Genomic DNA, 7,076 nt, shown 5'->3' with positions numbered 1-7,076 from the left:
GGAACCAAAACCCCCGACGTCCGTCATCAGAAGGTCAAGTCTTCTCCGAGTGTCTGTGTTTAGTCACAGCGTTGGCTGGGCAGATGACATCGGCATGCAAGCTTCTCAGTGGACAGAGCCCGGGATGTCCATCAGGAGAGAGATGAGCTGAATCTGGTCCAGAGTCACCCTGGAGGCTGTCGCTCCAGCGCCCCCTGACTGGGCTGCTCATCCAAGGGGCAGGAGAGGGAATTTAAAAAAAAAAAACTATTTTTAATTGGTGTATAATTGATTTACAATGTTGTACTAATTTCTGCTATACAGCAAAGTGACTCAGTTATACATATATACATACATTCTTTTTTATATGATTTTCTGTTATGATTTATCCCAGGAGATTGGATATAGTTCCCTGTGCTATACAGTAGGACCTTGTTGTTTATTCTAAATGTAATAGTTTGCATCTACCAACCCCAAACTCCCAGTCCATCCCTCTCCTTCTCCCCCTCCCCCTTGGCAACCACAAGTCTGTTCTCTATGGCTGTGAGTTTGTTTCTGTTTTTTAGATAGGTTCATTTGTACCCTTTTTTTAGATTCCACTTATAAGTGATATCATATGGTATTTGTCTTTCTCTTTCTGACTCACTTCACTTAGTATGATAATCTCTAGCTGCATCCATGTTGCTACAAATGACATTATTTTGTTCTTTTTTTTTTTTTTTTAAATAATGTGTATATTTGATTTTCTGATTTAACAAACTACAGCTAACCTCAGGTCTGTTTTGTTTATTTATTTATTTATTTATTTATTTATTTATTTATTTATGGCTGTGTTGGGTCTTCATTTCTGTGCGAGGGCTTTCTCTAGTTGCGGCAAGCGCGGGCCACTCTTCATCGCGGTGTGCGGGCCTCTCACTATCGCGGCCTCTCCTGCTGCGGAGCACAGGTTGCAGACGCACAGGCTCAGTAGTTGTGGCTCACAGGCCCAGTTGCTCTGCGGCATGTGGGATCCTCCCAGACCAGGGCTCGAACCTGTGTCCCGTGCATTAGCAGACAGATTCTCAACCACTGCGCCACCAGGGAAGCCCTATTTTGTCCTTTTTTATGGCTGAGTAGCATTCCATTGTACATATGCACCACATCTTCTTTATCCATTCATCTGTCCATGGACATTTAGGTTGTCTCCATGTCTTGGCTATTGTGAATAGTGCTGCTATGAACATAGGGGTGCATGTATGTTTTTGAATTATAGTTTTGTCCAGGTATATGCCCAGGAGTGGAATTGCTAGATCATATGGTAGCTCTATTTTTAGTTTTCTGAGGAACCTCCATACTGTTTTCCATAGTGGCTGCACCAACTTACATTTCTACCAACGGTGTAGGAGTTTCCCTTTTCTCCACACCAGGAGAGGGACTTTGTGCCTCTGTCACTGACAGCGTAGGGACTCCTTGGGTGACCTTTAGCCCAAGACCTCCCTGGGTGTGGCAGCCTCCCTGTGTTCCTGCATCTGGAGTGGAAAGGGGATGTTGTGAAAAGGAGACTTTTCATGATGCCCTGTGGTGATTTCATGATGTTTTATAGTTTCATTCTGCTTTCCTGAAATTCATCTGAATTAATCTTAAGCACAACCACTTTGGAAGAACAGGAAAGCCTAGCACTGGGTTCCTGGGACCATTCTCTGTCCTGAGCCAGCTCTTTCTTTCACCCTGTAGTGTTCTTATAAGAGTGAGAGGCTCAGAAAACCCAGTTGTTGAGTAAACATTTCCCAAGTATCTTCTCTGAGCTAACTCCAGGCTGGGAATTGGGGATTAAAAATGAACCATTACTTTTTTAATGCTCTGTGTAATACACATACCTATGCAAACATGGGGGTTAGATTCTCAGAGGAGAAGACTTTTCATAGTACATAAATCTTTCAGATCACCACTAAAGGAACTGATACACTGGTTTCATGAGAATATACCTCTCCTGTTTACAAAATAAATGAATACTAAAATTTTAAAAATGAATCAGACATAGTCCATGCTCTCAGGGAGTTTGGATAAATACTTTCACCCCACTGAGCCCCAGTCCTGCAAAATGGGGTTAATGTTCCCTGTCCAGGGTTGTTAGACTTTGCAACAATTTGAATTTCAGATAAACAATGAGTAATATTTTAGTATAGGTATGTCCCGTACAATATTTGTGATATACTTATGGTAAAAAAATTCTTCATGGTTTATCTGAAATTCAAATTTGACTGGCATCTTGTATTTTATCTTGCAACCCTACCCCTGTCCAAACAGTTGGAATTTTATGAGGTACCAAAGGAATAATATGTGAATTAATAATGTATGAATGTGCTTTACAGTTTACAAAATTCTACGTCAGCAAGACAGCATTGGATTGCATTGCTTTGATGGAAAAGGTTCTCTTGCAGGCCTGTGAATCTGTTCTCACTATGGAGATCCCAAGACGTGAGGAGAAAGATCCCATGCTGCATCCAGATGCACACTTTTTACTCCAGGGCAGTGGACCCAAACCAATCATGCAGATGGAGCCTGGAGCAGCACATGCAAAAAAGCCCTGAGGGTTTGGTTCACAGAAAACTCAAAACAAGACCCCCTAGGATGTAAAAGCATCTTCTGGCTGCATCCTCAGAAATATACTGTCTAAAATGCTGTCTGTGCTTCTCAGACCCACCCCTGGAAGATTAAAAAGGATAGGAATGGGCTGGATTTGGGCTGGGCGGGGTGCTGGAAACCAGCATCCTGGCAGGGACAGGAGGGATGAGAGGGGTTTAACTCAGAGGTCTGTGGACTCAGGAGACATATGTCATAGGCTTCTCATCTAGCATGGGTCCTGCTTTCTGGAAGGTGCCACTCCCATCTGAGGTGTCATTTTTGCTTTGGTAAAGGGCTCCAAGCAGACATTCCTTTTTTGTCTAGTCAAGAAGCAGGGCACCAATAGCAACAGCAATTGTTCAAAATGTGAAGACTGGACAGGCCCTTGGAATCCCCACTCCTCCTTCCTTCCGTCTTCCAGACGGGGAAACTGAAGACCAGGCTGAAAAGTGACTCACTTGAAACTGTGTAATAAGTCAGGGGCAGAACTGGGGCTGGAACCCACACCTACTGCTTCCCAACTCAGGGTCGGATTCACTTCAGCCCATCCTCTCCTGAGATCCCCTCTCTTTGGGCAGCCCCCCAAGCAGCCACAGTCCCCCAAGGCCAATAATCCAGAGACACTGCTGAGAAAGCTTTGTCTCTCACACTGTTTAATCGCAGTGGTGATCATACGCTGGGGGACAGTACTTACTAGTTTGCAAAATACTTTCAGGTCATTTATCTCCCCTTCCATCCACTCCTACCTTCCTACGCGCTATACTTTCTGCACTTGTCAACCCCTTCACATGCAGTGCTCTCCCAGGGAGAGGCAGTTTTTGTGGTGGTAGGAGCCTGACCTCTGGAGCCAAACTGCATGAGACTGAAGCCTGGTATGAGATGGTGTGGCCTTGGGCAAGTGATAGAACAGGGGTTAAGTATGCCTCAGTCTCCTCATTCATGAAGTGGACATGATTATAATAGTATCTACCACACAGAGTTCTTATGTGAGGATTAAATAAGTTAACTTACACCCATTTTTTTTAAGGGTTTTTTTTTTTTTTTTTGGCTGTGTCACTTGGCTTGTGGGATCTTAGTTCCCTGACCAGGGATTGAACCCAGGCCCTCGGCAGTGAGAGTGCACAGTCCTAACAACTGGACCACCAGGGAATTCCCTTAACTTGCACTTACAACAGTTCCTAGCACATTGTTAGGGCTTTACAAATATCACCTACCATTACTATTATTGTTGTTTTTGTTGTTGTTATTTCAGAGCTCTGTTCCATGACCCCAGAGCCCTTCTCCTCCTCATTTCTGTTCTTCCTTCAAGATCCAGCTCAGATTCCTCTCCCCTAGGAAGACCTCTTTGATCCTTTTCCCTTAGCAGAGTTAGATGTTCTCTAACATCTACTAAACTTATTTAAATGCATGCATTTGCCTATTTTCCGGTCTACCTCCCTGACTAAGCTATGCTCTTCGTCCCTGTCTTTGTCAACAACACCAAGCATAGGGTCACGCAGATCTACGTGCTTCATTGATGATTGTGCAATGAGTGATCCTATTGATTTCCCCATCTAGGAATCATTCTTGTTTTCTTTCTTTCCCCCACCCCACACCCAACCCAATAGCAAGTCTTGACACCCCACGTCTAAAATTGATCCTGGATCTCCTCTAGGCCAGTGCAGGCCACCGCCTTCTCACACCTGGACCACTCAGCCTTCTCACCGTGCTCCCGCCCTTGCCGCCCTCTGATCCACCTCCATCTCCTCCTGAAAATTCTCCCTGGACTTCAAACTGCCCTTAGAAGAAAATCCAACCTACTTACATGGCTACAGAGCTCTGCATTTCCAGCTCCCACCTTATTTCGTACCACTTAATATGCTCTCCCTCAATATGCTTTGTCTGTTCTGGCCTCCTTTCAGACCCTTTCCCACCTCATGGCCTTGCACTTGCTGTTCCTTGTGGTTTTTGCAGAACCAGCTTCTTTTGGTTTCGGATTGAATGCTACATCCTCAGAGATGCTCTCCTTGACCACCCTAAGGGAATGTTTCCCAGTTTCTCTGTGTCACAGCACCCTTTCATCTCCCTTGTAGTATTTATCATAAGCTGTAAATACCTTGTTTATTTACCTGTTTATATGTTAACTGGTTATCTCACTTGATATATTGTAAGTACCATGAGTGCAAGGTACTCTCCCTTTTTTTGTGTTGTTCGCTAGGGTATCTCTCGATCAGTGTTTAATACATTTCTGCTGAATGAATGAATGAATGAATAAATGAATGAATGGATTGAATCCTCCTAGCAGCACAATGAATAGACCAGGCATTATATGCTCACTTTACGGATGTCAAAAATGAAGCTTAGAGAGGTGGATTCTTGCCTTAGTCACATAGACTGGAAGTAGCGTAGCCAGGCCCTAGATTATGAACTCTTCCCGCTAGACTATTTCACCTTGAGGGGAGATAGACTCTGGGTTGGGAACCCACCTTGGCTGATTCATAGACTAATTCCACAACATGGGACCAGATGGCAGAGATTCCAAAGTTCCTATCTCTAAAGAGGTGTCTGTATGTGGCTAAGGATTACAATCAATTCCGAATTCCAGGCTGCATTGAGGCATCACACATACCTAATAAACACCCAATGATCACAAGAAAAGTTCAGTGACTGCTTGAGGAAGAAAATCAAACCCACAGGCCTGAGAGCTGGCCTGATCTCCCAGGGTCCTCTTCAGAGCTGTTCTAATTTAGGCCTGATGGAATGGGAAAGATGTTGTTTCTAGTTCCTTCAGTTTCATGTGGCCTAATTTGGCAGATTTTGCCATTCTTGAGGTCTCAAATACTGCCTGAGAGCAGACCTTGATTATTGTTATCATTTAAAATACTGCCTTGGCCATTGGTAAAGAGCTGACAGCAGGGTACCATTTCTTTGATTCCAGGAGTAAAGTTCCTGGCGAGGGAGCCTGGTGACATAAAAAGCCCTGGACCAGAAGCCAGAAGGGCAGTGATGTGGGTGGGCAGGCCCTGGATTTCCCAGCCAGCAGACACTTGGTCCCTCGCTGGCCCTCAGCTGCCTCCTTTGTAAGGAAAGATTTGGGTCTGTTGGTGGCCTGAGAGGCAGAGGGTTTGGATCTGACCCCAGCTCTGTCACTAATGTGCAGCATGGAATCTGGTCAAGGCCCTTTCCTTCTCTGGGTCTTGGTTTATCACTGGTCCAAGGACAGGTTTGGAGGGGCTAATTCCTGAGTCCTCTTCCTGCTCTGACATTTGCTCTTTCTGTGGCTTTTTCAGGAAACATTTGCTCCCCCCTAGGACTGGGTTTCCTTATCTTCCAGCCCTCAGAAGTCAGCATGAAATCAACATGGCTACCTTAAAATAATTCAACAAAGAGCATCTTAGTCCCAAAGGCCTGGGTTTCTCAGGGACACCCGGGGAGTCAGGTGTGCACTCCTGCCACTCTCCCAGCCCTAGATACTAGGTATACGTTCCAATGACAGGTACTCACTCCAGTGAAGGAGGCTCTTCAAGGGGGCCGAGGTCATGGAGAGTATGAATACTGGGCATTGACCCCCAAGGTCATTGTATTCTCCTGGCCTTGACCCACTATGTGAAGAGACAAGGTTTAGGAAAATCAGATATGTTCCAGTGTCTTCTGAGTGTTTACTATGGGGCAGGCTTTAGCTCAACACTTTGTATACATTGCTTTGTTTGACCTCGACCTGTGAGATAGATATTATGATCCTCATTCTACAGAGGAGGACGTTGAAACACGGAGCTAAAGTGACTTGTCCAAAGTTATACAGCTAGAAAGACCAGGATTGAGCCAGGCACTCTTTTTTTTTTTTAGATTTTATTTATTTATTTATTTATGGCTGCGTTGGGTCTTCCGTTGCTGTGCGTGGGCTTTCTCTAGTTGCAGCGAATAGGGGCTCCTCTTTGTTGTGGTGCGAGGGCTTCTCATTGCAGTGGCTTCTCTTGTTGTGGAGCATAGGCTCTAGGCGTGCAGGTTTCAGTAGTTGTGGCACGTGGGCTTCAGTAGTTGTGGCTCGTGGGCTCTAGAGCGCAGCCTCAGTAGTTGTGGTGCACAGGCTTAGTTGCTCCTCGAGCCAGGCACTCTTTTTTTTTTTTTTTTTAATAAATTTATTTATTTATTTATGTATTTTGGGGTGTGTTGGGTCTTCGTTTCTGTGTGAGGGCTTTCTCCAGTTGCGGCGAGCGGGGGCCACTCTTCATCGCGGTGCGTGGGCCTCTCACTGTTGTGGCCTCTCTTGTTGCGGAGCACAGGCTCCAGACGCGCAGACTCAGCAGTTGTGGCTCACGGGCCTAGTTGCTCCGCGGCATGTGGGATCCTCCCAGACCAGGGCTCGAACCCGCGTCCCCTGCATTGGCAGGCAGACTCTCAACCACTGCGCCACCAGGGAAGCCCAGGCATTCTTTACTTCTGCACTAATGTCTCTCTTAATAACAATAGCAATAAAAATTAAAGTTGAGGAAGTTCAGTAAGCAGTTGTGGAA

This window comes from Balaenoptera acutorostrata, chromosome 6 (assembly GCF_949987535.1).
Source record: "Balaenoptera acutorostrata chromosome 6, mBalAcu1.1, whole genome shotgun sequence".
NCBI lineage: Eukaryota > Metazoa > Chordata > Mammalia > Artiodactyla > Balaenopteridae > Balaenoptera > Balaenoptera acutorostrata.
The sequence above is the reverse complement of the archived record's forward strand: the minus strand, read 5'-3'. Positions refer to the sequence as shown.